Raw genomic sequence first — 18,549 nt, 5'->3', positions numbered from 1 at the left:
CATTTTTCCCTCTCAAATTTGGGCAAAAAAAATGTGCATTATACACGGCAAAATACGGTAAATCAAACTTTGGTTTCATTTTCTTGGCGTGATTCTTAATTAGTTTCTTTAGTTCATTCTGATATGGGACTTAAAAGCTGTGTGTTGTAGCAGAAAGAACTAGAACTTTGGAATCTTATTGCCAATCTGGGTTTGAACTCTAGTTTCACCTCCTAGTAACTGTGGCTTAGGCATGTTCAGTTTAACAAATATGTACACGGTCCATTTTTTTTTTTTTGTATGACAGACACTGTTATTCAATCTGAAGCAATGTATTTAACCTCTGGAAACCTCCATTCCTTACTTTGTGAAATCAGAATAATGCAACATTCCTGGCAGGGCTAGTGAGAGTACTAGAGGAAATACATGGAAAGTGTATACAAACGAGTACAGATTCACTGAATTTTATTTTAGTTAATTAGAAAAGATCCTTATAGATTTTAAACACACTAGCCTTCAAATTACACAAATGGGTGTATTAATGACAGAAATAAAAGTAGTTAATCCAAAAGAGTTAGATCACTCTGAAGAAAGTGTTTTAAGTAAAACAACAGAGCTTCTGAAAGATTTTACACTAGCTGCTCTTTTGCTCAGATAAAAGAAGAGGAAGGAGGAGGAAGAAGAAAGAGGAGGTAGAGAAAGAAGGGAAGGATTGGAGGAAGAAGAGGAAGAAAAATGGATTTGACTCTGATAGGAAGATTAAAGAAGTATCTGCAGTTGAATTGATTAGAAAAAAATGCAAGTGTCTGTAAGTAACTTAAGGATATAAATCCTAAGAGAAGAGGAATGCTGCTATGAATATCAGATGAGAAGGAAATATTGGAGAGTATTGCATGGCTAGTGGCAGTAAAGGATGACTTGATTCCACAGTTTGGTGTGGTGGTCTCTGTGATTGGATTCCAATATACAGACTTTTTGGGAACAAAGGTAGACCGCTAATTGCCCTCTTCTGACATGGAAATCTGGAATAAGTTTGTGTTACCTCCTGTCCATTGGGTTAATTACTTTCTGGGCATAGTCTGACCCTAGTGCGGGTGTATCATTCCAAAGACTTCTGATGTTGGCCAAACTGTTACACCACCACTACTATCCTGCTGCACCTAATTTTTTCCCTCAGAGCACCTCTGAAAAGAAAAGTTGTTAAAAGCAGGTGAAAAAGGTTCACAGTGGTGAGGAAGTTAGCCTTCTTCCTCCTGAGGTAAATACTGATTGTAGTGAAATAAATAACTTCATTATTGGATTTGTTTGTCTATATCTTTTAAATAAACAGCAACAGCAAAGGAATACACATTTCATAAGAAAATATATTTATATATTATATTTATATTTTATATGTTTAAGTTGCATTAACTTGGAATTTTACTTGTTTTTAAAAGAGCATTAAAAAATGTGTTAAAATTACATATAGTGTGTAAAAGCTAATGAAGAGAGGAAACTATGTCTTGGTTTTGGAGGCAGACAGAGAGCTGAAGCAATAGATTTATGTGAATCTCCGGCTACACTTCAGCAGCTTTTGATCCTTTCTCAATAAGGGAATGCTGCTTTTCCTATAAAGAAGTGGAAATTCTTTTGATAAGTTTTTTCACATAATTACTGAAACCCATATGTGGTACTCCTTCCCTAATTCTCTGGTTTATAAATTTTGGTTTTATCTTTTTAAGAGAATTGCTAGATTAGTATATTGCCTACCAAATCAAAAGTATGGATGTTTTGATGGTACATTTGAATATCCTATCTCCCTTCCTTTGCTCTTCTCAGGTAGATTTGACTTGGTCTCACGTAAAGAATGGACTGAAATTATTACTCTTTCTGTTTCTTACCAGCTACAATCTGTGTCACTTTTAACCAATGTTAAATTCAGTTTGTTTTTTTCTGTAATGTGAAAAGCTCCATCTTTACTGAGAGCATATTAATCTGAGTTATCTCTTCCAAGTATTGTAAATTATTTCTTCTTACAAAATTTGGAAAAGAGCTTAAAAAGACATTGACAACAAAAACTGGAAAGATACAAAATAAATATGCTAAATCTTGAAGTATATTTAAGATAAAATTAGGCTAGTAAGAAAGAACCATCGAAACAGAAAAACAATTTCTACATGAAGCCAAAATATATATTTTTAAATACTTAAATACAAAATAATTGATGCAGGAATAGAAACAAAAAAAATGGAATAAATGTATAAGAATTGAATATATTTAGGGAATAATAACTTTTAAAGGAAATATATATATGTAAGAATAGGCAGATACCATCATAGTAGTTCTTTGTGATGCCCTATTTCTAAGTATTTTCTTTAAGAATGACATTTTAATTATCAAAGGAATGTTTAAAATGAATTACTACATACATATATTACTTAAAACAATCTATTGTGAATACTATGTATCAATCATTTTTTACCTTTGAAGTTTATGCTTTGACATCCTCAAAGCAATGAAGAAAAATCAAGTTCAAGCCCCAGGGTGTAAACAGTAACAGGGAAAGGTCAGGTTGAATTTTGTTTCTCTGCTAATAATGGTGAGAGTGGCTTTAATTCTTTATTGAACAAAGTGGACCTTTATTTGATACAGTTTCTCTCCTTAGAAAATGGGATGAAAACATTGGACTTAGAGCAGACAAGAGAATCTCTTGCTGTAAGGAACAAATGTAATGCTTAATCAAATTTCTGATAGCTTGAGAATTGCCACAGAAATCCACACAGATACAAATGAATGCCAACTGGCTTGGGCACAAAGCTTCCAGCTTTGTTGAAAACATCCACATGCAGTGAAAATATGACATTTCTTTAAATATCCTCCTCTTTTTTTTTAGTGTATTGCAAACATTTTGATTATGGGTTTCCCCCCATACTTTTCCCAATTTACTAATAATATCACAAATATTGTAGTTCTAAATTTCTGGGCTTGTTATAACTAGAAGAATTTATTTATTCTTCTTCCCCCAAATATTTAATGTCTAAAATTTCTTCAGATTCTGATGCATACCGATAACAAAAGGGTCTCTAGTATTTTTTGTTTCAGACAAGAAAAGGTAAAAATATATCACACAACATGTACAGTCTAAAATAAAACAGAAATGCTTTCAAGCATCTGGTTTGCTGTAGCTTTCAAAGTGCTGAGACATTAAAAGAGATTTTTTTTTTAAAAAAGGACTTTAACAATGAAGAAAATGAAAGGAATAAAGATTTCTATCATGAGAAAAAATTAACTAACCATTTATGAGTATTTACTCCTTTTACTCACCTATGCTCAGTAATGTTTTTCTTAGTTCTTATTTAAAAACTTGTGAATACAAAGCTCTTATTTTAAGTAATTGCAATAATGCTTCTTTGTTTATTAAAATGATCCTCTAGATTAGAAAATGATGATAGAGTTTATTGACCTAATATTATGTTTAGCTTTCAATTGAAAAATAATATAGTATCAGTCTTAACTATTATGTGACCCAAAGAAGTAGCACAGGCATTGTTCTTTCTAATTCCCAAAACATGTCGCTGTTTTAATTATGAAAGACTGATAAAATTGTTTCTTCCCTACATGTAAGGAAAAAATTGCAACATCCAATTTCAAGATTTAGAGATTTGTCACTTTTAGTGGAAATAATTTTGCAACAAAAACTGAAATGATCCAGGTCTCATTGTATAGATGGAATGAAAGTCATATAACTGTGTGTCAAGAGATCCCTCAAATATTTTGTTTAAAACATAATCACTAAATAATACAGGACTATCTTGGTTATTATAGGTTTTTCAGATTTTAGTTGATTATTCTTTTTTTTTAGATGTTTAAGCCACTATAATATTGTGATAAGGCATTCAGTTAAGAAGAATAAAATTGAGAAGTTTTTACCATCTTAACATCTTATGGGTGAATTGTTATCATTAACTAATCCCCAAACAAGTCTTTACTGAATTTTAATGATACAACAAATGTGCTCTTTGAATATAATTTTTTATTTTTATTCATAGAATATTTTTATCTTACTAGTTTACAGACACCTTGACAATTTTTATGTAGAAATTATCTTTGGATCCACTGTAACATGTAGGTGCAATCATGTACATAGTACGTGCTCAGTAAATAATTGTTCTTTGACAGAATGTAAAGCCAGTATCATTTCGCATAAAATAATCTCATGCAAACTTTCCTATTCACTTCCCAGAAAAATATATTTGATTGACTAACTTTGTTTCCATCCGGTCTTATTTTAACCATATACACTTCCTTTGGAAGACTTTGGTGTAGATTTTTTTCCAACTTCAACATTTGTTCACTAATTAATTCATTCATATTTAATGTTTCATTTATTCATGCCACTGCACATTTGTTTTCTGTTCCCCCAAAGAGACCAGTATGCAGGCAATCTAATGACCAATATTGTTTACGTTCCTCCTTCACTAGCTCTGGAAAAAATGAAAACAGGTATCCTCCAAATGTGATAAAGACAAAACTTACATAACTATATTTTTTTCCCCTTAATCTGATTTCTCTCAAAAATGACTAAGTGGTTTAAAGTGTAGAAACGCACTGAATGCCTTGCATCACAACATCTTTTTTTATATAACACCCTTCATTTTAAAAGCCTCTAGAATTCTAGGTTCTAAAATGCACACGCATCTAGAATTGAAATTCCATGGTTATGGAAGGCAGTGCGAGAAATACCCCATTTCATTCTGCAATACTCTATCTGCAATGAAACACTGAGCAATTATGAGACCAACAGTTGGAACAACTGCCTATTTTTGGTTTGACTATGAGGTCAGTGACAGTAGCACTTTCATTTTTAAAGTGTGAAAAATTTCCCTTCTGTTTTCACTTTCTTTTTCACCTCAGGAAACTCTTTCCAAGGAGATTTCTGGTTACCTCCTGTCTACTAGTATTAAGCTCAGGAGATTGGCATGTGCAACTTATGCTTACAAAAGTCACAGGGGTGCAAAGTCTTGACATCTCAGACTCAATCATCTTTACCTTCCAAATAGCTGCACAGTGAAAAAACAGACCTTTAAATAATGACACACCCAACAGCATGCTGATCTGGTAAAAGCCAATGAGACAGGATAGGTATTCAGATGTTCCTGTGTCCACATTCTTCCCCACTCCCTGACTCACTGCTACCTTGGGTTATGTCATTAGCTATTTTGGGCATCATGTTGTTCAAGTGAAACTGCTAACCAAGTATTTGCTCACCACCTACCTCTCAGATGTATTGTGAGGCTCAGCTGTCCAGCTATTGTAAAGCAATCTAAAGCCATAAAGTGCTACATAAGCATTAGCTAAGTGAGGAAAGGGTGCATGCTGTACATTGAATCACCAGCTTTGTTTTTTTCTTTCAGTCTTTCATGGTCATTTCCTGGAAAAATAAAAGTGCTATTCCAGGATGACCAGGTCTGAGCCTGTGACTGGAAGGTAACTAAGGGGACTGAATTTAAAGGCCATAAACCCATGGGCCATATTACTTTCTTAGTTTGGAAAAACTGGTTTTTTTAAAATTAATTTTTTTTTCAGAGCTGCTTTAAACTCACAGAAAGTTTTATCAGAAAGTATAGATATTCCCTCCCCACACACATGAGAATTCCCCCTTATTTACATTTTGTATTAGTGTTGTACATTTGTGATGATTGATGAACTGATATTGATACTGATATTATTAATAACTAAAATCCATAGTTTATATGAGGGTTCACTCTTTGTGTTGTACATCCTATGGGATTGAAAATCTATTTTTCAATGAGCAAAAGTAGGGAGGTGAAAAGTGCAGTTGAAAACACACAAACACAATATATGAGGAAACAATGACAAAAGAGACCACAGTCAGTTCTTAGAATGGAGGACACTTTATATCATTCACCTACACTGTATATAATTGGATATGTTATAGGAGAGAAAACGGGAATAGGAATGTATATCACCCTGATTACGCAAAAAAAGAAACAAAAACCTGATAGGAATTTATAATGAAAGATATTCTTTAGGGGAGCCTGGAGTGATGCAAAATCTACTTCGAACAAATCAGATAGAAGTCCTTAAAACTCTTGCCTGCAAGGGGTGGATAAAAACCTAAAATTAAATTGGCACTGGGAATTGGAAAGATATCAGGTCACAGAAAAAGAATTTAAAACAAATAATATAGTAGGGGAATTTTGAGAATAATTAGTATCTTTCAAAATTAAGAACTTGAAAATGTTTGAACTATGACTTCATGAACCCAAAGGAAATCTTTGAGAAGAGAAATGTTCAACCAGCATGCCAACTTTCTCATGTGGTTACTATTCTTCTTGTACAGAATCAGCCTAAATCTGTCCCGGGAAATCCCTTCACATATTCCCCTCCATGAAGAATCAACTTGTGATTTATTGTAACTCGCAATAAAATATGGAGCCTTATGAATGAAAAGGTATTTTTGTAAGCGTTCTCATTCCTTAATTAAGCCCAAGTAAGAAGCTTGCTTGCTTTTAAATAAAAACCTATTTTGAAGGCTATAATAATGAGATCACAAAATAGAGAACAAATATACAAAATGTCAGGCTTCAATGAATCTTAAGAAGTCAGAGTATATGAAGCAGTGTTATCTTATGTATCAGTAAAGAAGAGAAGACTTTCCCAATTATAATTTTAATAATAATCCTAATTTCAGATGTTAAAATTTGAAAAAAAAGTCTTTAAAGTTGATGAAATACAGCTTATGGAGTAATCTAAAAGAGGAAGTACTTGATCCTTTTAGACTTCGTTTAGAAATGTATTAAATTGTAGGTACCTATTAAAGAGATCCTAAAATAGTCTCTCATTTAATTGTCCATTAGAGAGGGTTTTTTTTTTTTTTTTTCCACTATGTTTTGTTCCATTCAATAGAAGTTATTTGCCAAAAGCACTACTGAGTTTGCTCAATTCTAACCTGTTAATTTTGGGATATTCTTCATCAGAAAAATTTATATTTGAATCAGTATTAGTTTGGTTTAATTTTCAAGTTACTTGAACTCATTAAATCTCAGCTTCCTGAACTGTAAATAGTATCATAATAGTGCTTATTTTAAGGGGTTATGAGAAGGGACAAAAGAGCCCAGTGCCTGGCATCTCATAAGCATTGAATAAATATCAGCTATTGTTATTATTATTTCGCATACAGGAATCAGACTGACCTCAGTTTACCTTCTTTCTCTACCACTTTCTGGCCATATTCACTTGAGCAAATTGATTTTTGTCTATGCCTGAATTTCTTCATCATAAATAAGATGAACCTGGTCTTTCAGGTTCTTATGAGAGTTCAGTGAGCTAATTAAACATAATATATTACCCTACATTATGCTAGCCATATTCTGCTGATTAACTCAAAATGCCAGGATATATGTATTACATATGACATGTATTGAGCATGTCTGTGTTCAAGGACTCTGTGTCCATTGACTCATTCAATCTTCACAATAATCCTAGGAGGCAGTTGTAATTATTACCCCCATTTTAAAAAAAAAAGGAAACCGAGGCATAGAATAGCTAATGGTCACACAGCTTTGGGAGAGCTGACCATTGAGCCCAGACAGCATGGACCCACGGCGTGTATGCTGCTCAGGGTACTTCTTCATTTACCTTAAGTTTACCATTAGGCTTAGAAGCAGGCTTACAGAATGAACATGGCCTTCTGCTGGGCCAAAATACTGGGGAAACAACAGTCGTCCAAGATATGACCGGCCACCCCAGATGTGCTTTTCGGCAGAAGGCAAAGACAGGACATAAGACCTGCCGTTAAACAGGAGGATTGCTCACAGCTACAGTATTTGGCACGCAACTAAAGTTGAGTCATTGAGAACTTTGTGCACAGCCACATAATCTGGGGAATAACATGGAAGGTATTTAGCAATCTGTATGAACATGTAAACCCAGGGTAATAATGAGCAATCTGTCTCTTAACTAAAAGAAAAATAGTTCTAGGCAAATTTGAACATTTATGAAGACAACCACGTTTAAGGATGAAAGGAATATAATACTTGTACTTGGAAATATTTAATAGACAAGTCAAATGAAGTTCAAGGGAAAACAAGCAGATTAAGATGGTCTAGGGAAATGGAAAGATTTAATGATGCAGGGCTCAGAAAATGACAAGAGAGTTGGTAAGAATGGAGGCAGTATGAAAACTACTTGAAAAGTCACTTTAGCTCATAAACTCTGATCTCCCGTTGTACTTGTAAGTAAGCAGTGTAGAGTTTTAAGATTTAAGTTTTCTTTGTTTCATGTGTGTTTATGTGGGTTCCTAAGTAAGATTGTAAACGCTGGTGACTGCTGTGGTGTACTGGAAAATACTAAATTCGGGATCAGAAGAGAATTGTCTAAGACCCGGCCTGCCTCCTCAACCGCGTGTCCACAGACAAAGCATTTCCTCTAGGTTAAGGTTTTCTCGTCTGTGAAATATAAGAATATCTACTTAAAATAAGAATGTATGTGGAAGACCTTTATAAACTGTGTACTGCTTCATAAAATATAAGGTATTCAGATGTAGGGAATGAAAAACCAACAACAGGAGATCAGAAGAAAAAAACTTGAGATCTAAAGACCTGAGATCAAGACTTGGCCAGTTAATAGCTTTATGACTTTAACACAGAATAATTTAATGATGCCACTTAACCTCTGCAGCTTTAGTTTCCATATTTACAGAACCAGTTAATGGTACTTAAGTATTTCAATGGACTTCTGTGCAAAACACATCCACCCTGCAAGATAGGTAGCATTACCCCCTATTTTATAGATAAGAAAATTGTGACATGTTTTTTCCTGTCATTATTATAATGATTCTCATAAAGTCTATAACAATTCTGGACATAAAATAAAAATAAACACTTGTTGGTTGATGAATTTAAGTACATAGTTATCTTACTGGAGAGCTGTACATCAAATAGAGGATCTCTTATCTATCCAGGAAGTGCATGTTGTAAAATACCATGGAGTTCTTGGTTCAGATCATCTCTCAATGTTCCTTTTAGTTATATGGTTCTGGGAAGTCAAGGAGAAACAGAACAAAAAACATAACGGGTAGAAATGAAATTACTGCTTTTCAAGAGACAGTGTTATTTGTCTGAAAATTGTAAAATGTAGATGGGAAAGAGGAAATAACAGATCTGTGATTCACAATTCTAAAAACTAAGGAAAGGTGGGTTTTCTTTGTGGCTATAAAACAAACCAAAAAGTACATAAACCCAGTGTTTAAATGTTAATTTGCTACAACACATCATATGTTTATAGCAAGAATTTGATTGAAGCATCAGATTAAAAAAAACCCAAAAAACAAAACAAATCCTTTCCCATCTCTCCTTGCTTATAAAGAAGATACCCAACTGTCTCCAGCAAAGCTTATTTACATTTCTGAAGGGAATACCCTGAACTTTTTTGCTGTAGTGACCATGAAGCAATACTTCTATGACGGGGTAATATGAAATATTTCAGAACAAAGGAAAACCTTGTGGTTTCTGAGATAAAGAAAAGGGTGCCCTATCTTCTTTTTTTTGTACTTGCTGCCATGTACTTGGTTTATCTATTAGCCAGTGTACCATGAGTGCTTTGTCACTGACCTTCAGACTTCAGCTCTCCACATTCTAAAGCAGAAATTTGAACATAAAAAATTATTAACCCAATATCTTATATGTTACAGATTTTAGAGGAATTTTGGCATACAAATTAATGAGGAATGGAATGGTGGGCCTTACAAACTCAGAGACTGAAAGTAACTACATGGGATGGTCCGAACATAAAAACTCCTAACAAAAAGGGAGTCATAGTGGGCAGTCACATTCTACGCCTGTATCTTCCTTAAGGTCAGTCTTAACCTTAAGTAAGACCATCTATTGTCTTTATTATTATTATTATTATTATTATTAGTTTCAGGTGTACAAAATAATGTAATAGACATTTATCATTTATATCCCTCATATAGTGATAACCCCTTTCCCCCATCTACTACCCCTCTAACATCACATACAGCCATTACATTTCCACTTTTTGCATCTAAGATAACACACCTTTGAAATGTCAAAGTAATCTCCATTTCCAGACCCTTCAGGGCACACCCAACACCAGAGTGCTAGACAACAGAACCCCTCATTTTTATCTTATTCCCTGAATACTATCTCTATGTGCTGTAAATGTTAATTATTAACTATCTTGTACCCACCAATATAAAAGAAGTTAGTGTCTCTTTGTTTTTTGTTGTTGTTGTTTTTTTAATCCAATCTCAGTGATTTCCCCATTTTGCTTTTTTTTGCCCGCTTAATCTACCACCAGTGAATTTCATGTAACCCTCCTTGGTTCTTCTCCTTTGATTTTAATGTATAAAATAAGCTGCAAAATTGCCCTTCTGTGGAGGATTTTCTCAATCCATTGAGATTTTGCTTCCCAGCAATTGTTGTCAGTTTGGCTCAAATTAATTCATAAAAATTAAGGAAAAAAAAAAAAAAAGGAATCGATCATTCATCTGAAATAGTATCCAGGCACAGGATGTGTTTCTCCTCAACCTTTCTTCCTCCAAACAGAATTTTATCCACTTTGAGTTTACCTTATACTGCAGCATAAATCAAACAGGAAAAAAAAAAAACTCACAAAATTCCATTGCATTCCATTTTGCAAACTGTAATAACTAGGCTGTTCTGTAAAATGTCTGGTCAGGGAAAAGGCTGAAACTACTGACTAAAATGAGGTCTGAGTTTATTCTGAGAATTAGAATTCCTTGTGTTCTTCCAAGTCCTAGATGACATAGATAATGGAAAATTAATTTTAATGCTAATGATATGCTTAAATTGGCAAAGATCAGTAGTCATTATGGACTGGTTTTTGTTCATGTCTTAAGTTTGCCATTCTAAACCTTTGAGCAGGTTTTAAAACACTTAATACATCACTCCCCAGACTCCAGTGTTTACCTTCCTCCAAAACCCATCTTTCATTATTTCACTTTCCTTCCACATAGAAAAGTTAAGTAATAAGTTAAAGGGCTTTGGAGCAAGACTGTGACTGGATTAAATCCCAAGGATTTTGCTAAACTGTGCAACTGTGCACAAGTTATTTGACCTCTCTGGAAAATGGGGATAATGTAAGTGAAGATTAAACGAGATAGGCCATATAACGTACTCTGAACAGTATCTAGATCAATTTAAAGCTACTAATAAACGTGAGTTATCATTATTGTATCTCATAAGTGAAAGTACATGCATATTTAAATTGTTTTCTCTTAATGTCAAAAGTAGCACTTTTGAGTTTTCTCATTTCTGGGTTATAATGAAAGTTGACTTGTTATAACTCTGTGAAATTGATAAGCTCCACCCAAAGGAAATAGATTATATATGCAAACTACAAATTTTTTAATGAAATGCAAATCTGAATAACCTTAGTAAACTGTTGGATTTTTTTATTCTAAACTATTTTGTAACTCTAGAAAGCATGCCTTCAAAACTCTCATAGATATGTGAGTATAGGATTGATTTTGGCAGTGGTGATAGGGAGGACACTTTAGAGTAAAATGAAAATTTAGAATTGAAAAGGACTTTAGATACTCAAGTGTATCATGGACTCTAAACTCTGCCTGACTCTATCATTTATGAGCTTTGAGACTTTGAGCAAGTCATTCACCCTCTTTGTATCTTAGTTTTCTCATGAAAAAGAAAATGAATACATTATTAATACCAACCTTATAAATCTGTGAAGTTTAAATGAATCAATACATTTGAGAGTAGAACAGTGCCTGATATCTCCAGTGAATTCTCATTAAATGTTTGCTATCATTATTATTTCACTAATGAGGAAATCAGGTCAAGAGAGGAAGTGACTTTCCCAAGGTCGTAGTTTAGTACTGGTAAGGAGTAGGGTCTAGTACTTCTGTTTCTCAGTCTTCTTTTTTTTCCCCCTCTAACCCCAGTTTACTCCTCATCTTGGCCTTGACTCTAGATATGTTTCACTTTTCCCACCCTGGGCAAGAACTTTGCCTTGTTCATCTACAGCTTAGCCAGTGAGATGCGAGTTCTAGGCATTGATCTTCATTGCTTGTGTTGTAGAAAGGTTAACTTTTGACAGTGAAAGAATTAAGTTCTACACTAGATGGAGCTTGAAATTTCTGCTCAGTTACTATCTATGGCCTTTTCCTTGCTTAATCATCAAATACAAACAAAACAAAACAGACAAACAAACAAACAAACCTGCATCAAAGCAAGAAATGGAGATTAAGAAAAATTGCCAAGAAATAAAAACTGTAGCTACATCTCAAAGAATTCATGAGGTAATTGAGCAGACTATTTAAGACCTCTCCCCCAAACCTGCTAAGCATGGGTACATAATATGAACATTTTGGGTGCAGATGAGCTGGAGAAGGGGCCTGTTTGCATAGTTTCCCTGAGGAATCTTCCCTGCGAGAAGTAAGCAGCAAAGAGAAAGACAGGCAAGCTTGTATGGGGAATATGTTAAACCTCATTTTCTGTTTATTTTTTTGCATATATATCCCAACTCCACCACCCACGGAAGACCCTACCTGGTTAATCTCCTGTGTCACAATTCCAGGTGCACTCATCAGCATGCAAAAAACACATATGAAGGTGGATATATTTGCATATAAAGATGGATAAATCAAATCTGAAAATGTATAATGACATGAGCAAGTCATCAGCGTATGTTTATAAACAACTTTTTGGTTAGACCTTGTGAACAAGGAACATGATAGTTTTTCTACAAACTAGTGTGGCTTTCTTATTTGAAGTAAGTTTTTTTGTTTTGTTTTGAGGAAGTTTTCTGAATCTCTCTTGAATGTTAGAAATTGGTTTTCTGCTAATAGGAAGTTGCTTGAACTGGGATGTTTGTGCTTCGATTTTTTTCGGCACAGTTTCTCAAACTTTTTTGCCAAGGTAGACCTAACCATAGCCAAAAATAAATACCAAGGGTTAGGGGCAAAACCTGAAGAGATGAACCAGAAGCAGATTTTTTTTCAAGTTTCCCAAATGTATAGCATAAAAGTTAATAACATAAGTTCTTGAAGCCAAATGGTCTGATCTTGAATCCCTGTGACATTACTTACTAGCTGGGTGACCTTGAACAAGTAGCCTATACTTCCTCTGCCTCAATTACTTTATGATAAGTGGGGGTAATAATAGTACCCTCTTCATGGGGCTGTTTTGAGGATGGAATGAGATAATTCAAGTGAAGTATTCACAAGAGGGTCTGGTATACAATGAGCAGTCAATAAATGCTAACTTTGATTATTTTGAAAGTAATCACTTGCATTTTATGATATGATATACCCTGGTTTCTTTAAAATAAAAATAATTAATCTGTACCCCTGGCCAAATCATCTAGTAATTTACCTACTTACATAAGAAAATATTGAGGGCATAGAGAAGACCTATACCATAGTAGGCATTGTGAGAGCTACAAAGATAAATAAAACACACAGTTAACTATCAGGGAACTTAAGGTCTTCTAGAGGAAATGTATGATGTAGGGAATGGTTGTAATATTAAAAATAAATATTTATTGAGCAAGTACTACATACCAAGTTTTATGTAAATTAGCTAGACTCCAAACAATCCTACATGGTAGATATTAGTTTCACCATGTTAGAGCTGTGGAAACAGAGGCCCGAGGAGGTCAGGTAACATTTTCAAGTCACATGGTTTGCAAGTAATAAAGCAAGGATTTGAACTGGCATCGGAATTTATAGCTTGTCTTTTCTGCTGCACTTCCATCATTCCAGTTTGTTAAATTTGTGGTCTGGGTTAGGAAGTTGGAAGCCCCAGATAATGACTGGTAACCAGGGAGGAGAAAAATGTGAAAAATTGTGTAGGGATGTTTAGAAAATGAGAGGAAAAAAAGATCTTCAAGAAAACCCAGATCATTGGCTCCATATTGGAGAATCAGCCTAGGCAAGGACGATGGAGAGAGGTGGGCTTCATCTCTTGGGCCAGCTCTGCTTAGTGGTTGCTACTGGGAAGACCAGGTGGGAAAGCATTATGGATCACCCAGACTCACTGGGAGGAGGGTCTTGTCCAACCAGCAATGTCTTCTGTGGGCACAACAGTGGGGAGTGGCAGCATGGTATCTGTAAGCCCCAGCCTGGGGTAAACAATGAGCCAGAAAAGCAATTAAAGCAGAAACAGATGAGGATAATTAGAAGGGATTGCTCTGAAGGGTAGAAGGAGGCAGTGTAACTAAAACAGAGGATTGAGCTATTTCTGTCCATCCCTTGATGTCTGGAAAAACAGTCTTTTTGGTTGAGACTATGTTACCGCGCCCTGAATAAGACAGAAACTGTTCTCAGCACTGCTCCCCTGGTTTGGGTTCAATGGCTTCTCCTGGATTCTGCTACCAAATTGCCATGAACAGGACAAAAGCCTATTGGACATCTCCATTTGGGTGTTCTGTAGATTCCCAACCCTACTTCATCAAAATTGAAATCCTCATCTTCCTCCCCAAACCCTGTTCCTTTCTCAGTATTCACCATTATAGTTTAACAGTACCAAATTTATCTAGTCATCTAAATGAGAATCTAGTCCTATTTTTAATGATAAAATGCTTCCCTTAAGTTTTCTGTTTCTGTATATATACTACCCCCTCTCTTTTCTATTCAAATTGTCAAGAGAGTCGGTTCTTTGAATGAAGCTATACCATTGCCATTATGGTGGTGGGGAGGAGGGCGTTGCTATTGGGCCATAGCATGCCCAGGAAAACCCTGTTCAAAGCATTGTTGGCATGTTAAGAGAAAATCATGGGATCGTCAGGATTAGTTTCCCATAACCTTACAGCAATCTAGGAGGAAACACTGGAAAAGTACATCTTTTATGAGAGAAAAGAGGGTTAGAAAAATTGAGACTTCCAAAATCCATGGAACGGCACTAAAAAATTAGAATGGAATGGAAAGGCACTAAAAATATTAACATTTCCCACTTTGTTATTCTGTTTTGGAGAAGTTGGTCATGAGGAAATGGGCTTAGAACATTTCAACACTGGCTGGAAAAGGGTGAAGACTGAAAACGCAAATTGGATAATCCACTTCCTTCTTTCATTTTCCTATCCTACTACTCCTTTGACCTTTTAGATGCATATCTTCATTCGACATGGCAGAGAGATAATTCATCTCTAAATTCATTAAAGCCCTTATAAATTTAAACTTCTATTGGTGGAGCCCCAAAGCCTCAGAGCAATATTTACATTATGAAAATACTGACATCATATCATATAATTTACTGTTCTCCACATATTCAATTCAGTGGAGACTAAAACCTCTGGGTGCCACAGGTCAGGTTTGAGATAGAATGACTGGGCTGTCTGTGGGGGACTTCTTGTGTGTCCAATCAGGCACAGATGAAAAGTGCTACAAATTTCTAAATTGCATTTGCACTAAATTAACTGAAGTTTTTAAAGGGTAAATCATATTCACAGGTCGGACTAAGAGACCCCTGTAATGTAAGTCCTTAAATGAGCTGCTCTTTTGAATTATGTTGCTTTATTGAATTTTTTTTTTAACTTGTCATGCAACCTTGGGCAAGTTATATAAGATGCTCCAAGCTTTAGTTTCCTCATCTGTACAGTAGTGGTAATAATACTGCCTAATTCCCTGGACTATTTTGAGGATTAAATTAATCCTGGCACATTGTGAGTGCTCAAATAATGTTAGTTGTCTAAAGCAATAATTCTACCAATGGACTATTAATTTTGAGGCCAAGGAATGAAACCCAGTAAACTTCCTCTACTACGATTGCAGGCAGGAAGAGAGAAAGAATATCTGCAAAGCACCCTTAACAGAAAAGGTTTGAAATTTATCTTGTCTTTGTTAGCCACCCCTTCTTCTGTTCATTTTAATCAAAGCACTGTAGGAATACAATCCAAAAAGTCAGAGTACCACAGGAATGATGTTGGAGAATAGTTGCTACCTACATTATCCTCTTTCCACATAAACCTGCCTCTGAAATGTATTCCTTTAACTCTTTTAGCTAATTCTTCTGGCATTTGTAAATCACATGCTTATAGTGATATCCTTTTTTTTTCTTTGCTTATATTTCAATATTAGAATTTATCCACTGACTTCCAAATATGGGTGATAAGAATGCTGTTCTTTTACACACACACACACACACACACACACACACTTCACAGTTTCCCCCTCTTATCCTAGGAAAGTACATTATATTCAGTGTCTATGTTTTACCATTTCGTTCACCACCAAGCCCTATGCTGAACTATGATTACATTTCCTTTATTGCAGGACTTTTTGGTTTTCCTTAGAGGTAATACATACATGTTTGGTTTTCTTCAGTTTCTTTATTTTCTAGGTACCTATTATTTAAGTATACTCAAATTTTCTGTCTAATCCATCTACAAAACTGCTGCGGATATAAGCTCAAACATGCTAGGTAATTTATCATTTCAGTTTCTCTTTCCTTTGAGTCGTCATGTCCCTGTCGCTCTCTCTTACTCTGCTCCAATTAAAACCAGTTGCTGTTTGGGTGCCATTATCCTGGGAATTTCTTTCTTCTATTGGAGCTTCTTGTCCTGAGTCCCACATCTTCCTTTTTTTCTGGTTTATTTCCCTGTTTTACACATATTTCAGTAGCTGCCTAAGAAAGATGCAGGCAAGCTCTATTGAGTTCTTGCATGACAGAAGTGTTTGGTGTCTACTAATACTACTATTCCTCTTCTCTCATAGTTAGAGAGTTTTTGCTGAACCCATGGCTACCTGCCCAGAATGAAGACTACATTTAGTAGCCTCTTGAGAAGTTATGTGGTGTTACTGTGACTATATTCTGTGGAATGGACTGGGAGCAAAAGCACCGAGTGGTATCTTCTGTGGACCTTTCATGAGAGATAACTGTAGTGCACCCTTTTCATCCCTAGAATGTGGATGCCACCTTGGATGAGGACATGAGCCAAATCTGAGGATGATGGGGCAAGGTATTGTAATGGGTCTGGGTCCCTGAGGACATCATGGAACAATGCCCCCACGCCAGTCCTGAATTGCATAATCCTAAACTTTTATGTAAAAGAGAAATAACTTCTGTGCTAAGGAATAACCTGATCCTTACTATTACAACTTTTGTGTATGAAAATTTCTTTATTTTTACACTTGAGTGATAATCTGGTTGAGTTTATAATTCTAACTCAGAAACCTTTTATTGCTCAGAATTTTGAAGTCTTTTCTAGATGCCTTCTAGCTTCTGGTATTGTTTTTGAGAAACCTGTTGCAATTTTCTTTTGTAATACGTTAGATAGTGGCCTTATTTTTAATGTCTCTCTCTGGAAGATTTTATGGTCATTTAAAGCATAATGGCCTCCTTTAATGTGGATTATTTTTTATTTATTGAGGAGGAAATCTGAGGGAATTTCATATATCTCAGTCTGGGAAACTTATTTCTTGGATAATTCTTAGATATTCTATTTCTTGGATAATTCTTCTTCCTTCTGTATCTGTTTCAATATCTCCAAAGACTAAACTTCTACTCTTTCTCCAAGCTTGAAGAGAACTAGTCACCTGGTTATATGCCGTTAGAAAGGATACTAGGGATTTAATTTATCTTATAGGAATTTCAACTGATCCTCACCATCTTATTTTTAAAAGCTACCATCACCCCCTTCTTCTGAAGTAACTGGCACCTTCAATTCCTAAGACTTCTAAGGTTCTTCAGTATGACTTGGTTGGTTTCTGCTGACATTCTCAGGTTTCAGCTTTCTCTTCTTTATTAAGTCACTTACCTCTTGTCATTTTCCATCTTTGAAAAAAAAAAATTTACTGACGTTTCTTGACCCATTGATTGATAATTAATTGACATTAACTTACCCGGGCCCTCTTAAAGCTTATGTTCTAGGGGAAGAGACAGATGATAGATAAAAATATAAAATATGTCTAATGGCAATAAATACTATGAAGAACAATAACTTAGGGTGAGAGAGATAAGAGTGACATGGGTGAGATTTTCATGCTGAAAAAGCCTCTCCCATAAGGTAGTACTTGAAAAGAAGCATGAAGAAAGTTAGGGAAGAGGATATGCAGATTTTCTGGGGAAGGTGTGCTCCAAGCACAGAGACATTCAAATGCAAAGAACCTGAAGTAGGAGCATTAGCTTGGTCTGTGTAAGGAAAAGCAAGGAGGCCAGTGTGGCAGGAAAGGAGGAGGTGATGTCAGAGAAGAGTGGTGCTGACAGTATTTGTGCAGGGTCTTATAACCTTGGCAAGGACCTTAGGCTTTAAGTGAGGGAGAAAGGCATTAATGGGTTTTGAGTAGATAGTGATATAGTCGGGCTTATACTTTACATCCAGTGTTGTCTCCTCTGCTCTTTTCTTGTAAGCTTTTGATCCTTTTAGTGTGATTTCCGTGAGGTTTGGTTATAGTGTAAGAGTTCAATCCTCGTGTTTGACCAGAAGTTCTAGCCTTCTTATTTTAATAATTTTTTTTAATGGCTGTAGTCTTAAAAATGGAATGACCTACCTTGAAAGCCAGAAGACTGGACAATCACAGCCACTCTTAACAAAATAGAATTTTGCTTTCTGTGACTCCCTGTGGTT

Source organism: Rhinolophus sinicus, linkage group LG02, assembly GCF_036562045.2.
Source record: "Rhinolophus sinicus isolate RSC01 linkage group LG02, ASM3656204v1, whole genome shotgun sequence".
Classification (NCBI taxonomy): Eukaryota; Metazoa; Chordata; class Mammalia; order Chiroptera; family Rhinolophidae; genus Rhinolophus; species Rhinolophus sinicus.
This window is presented reverse-complemented; position numbering follows the sequence as displayed.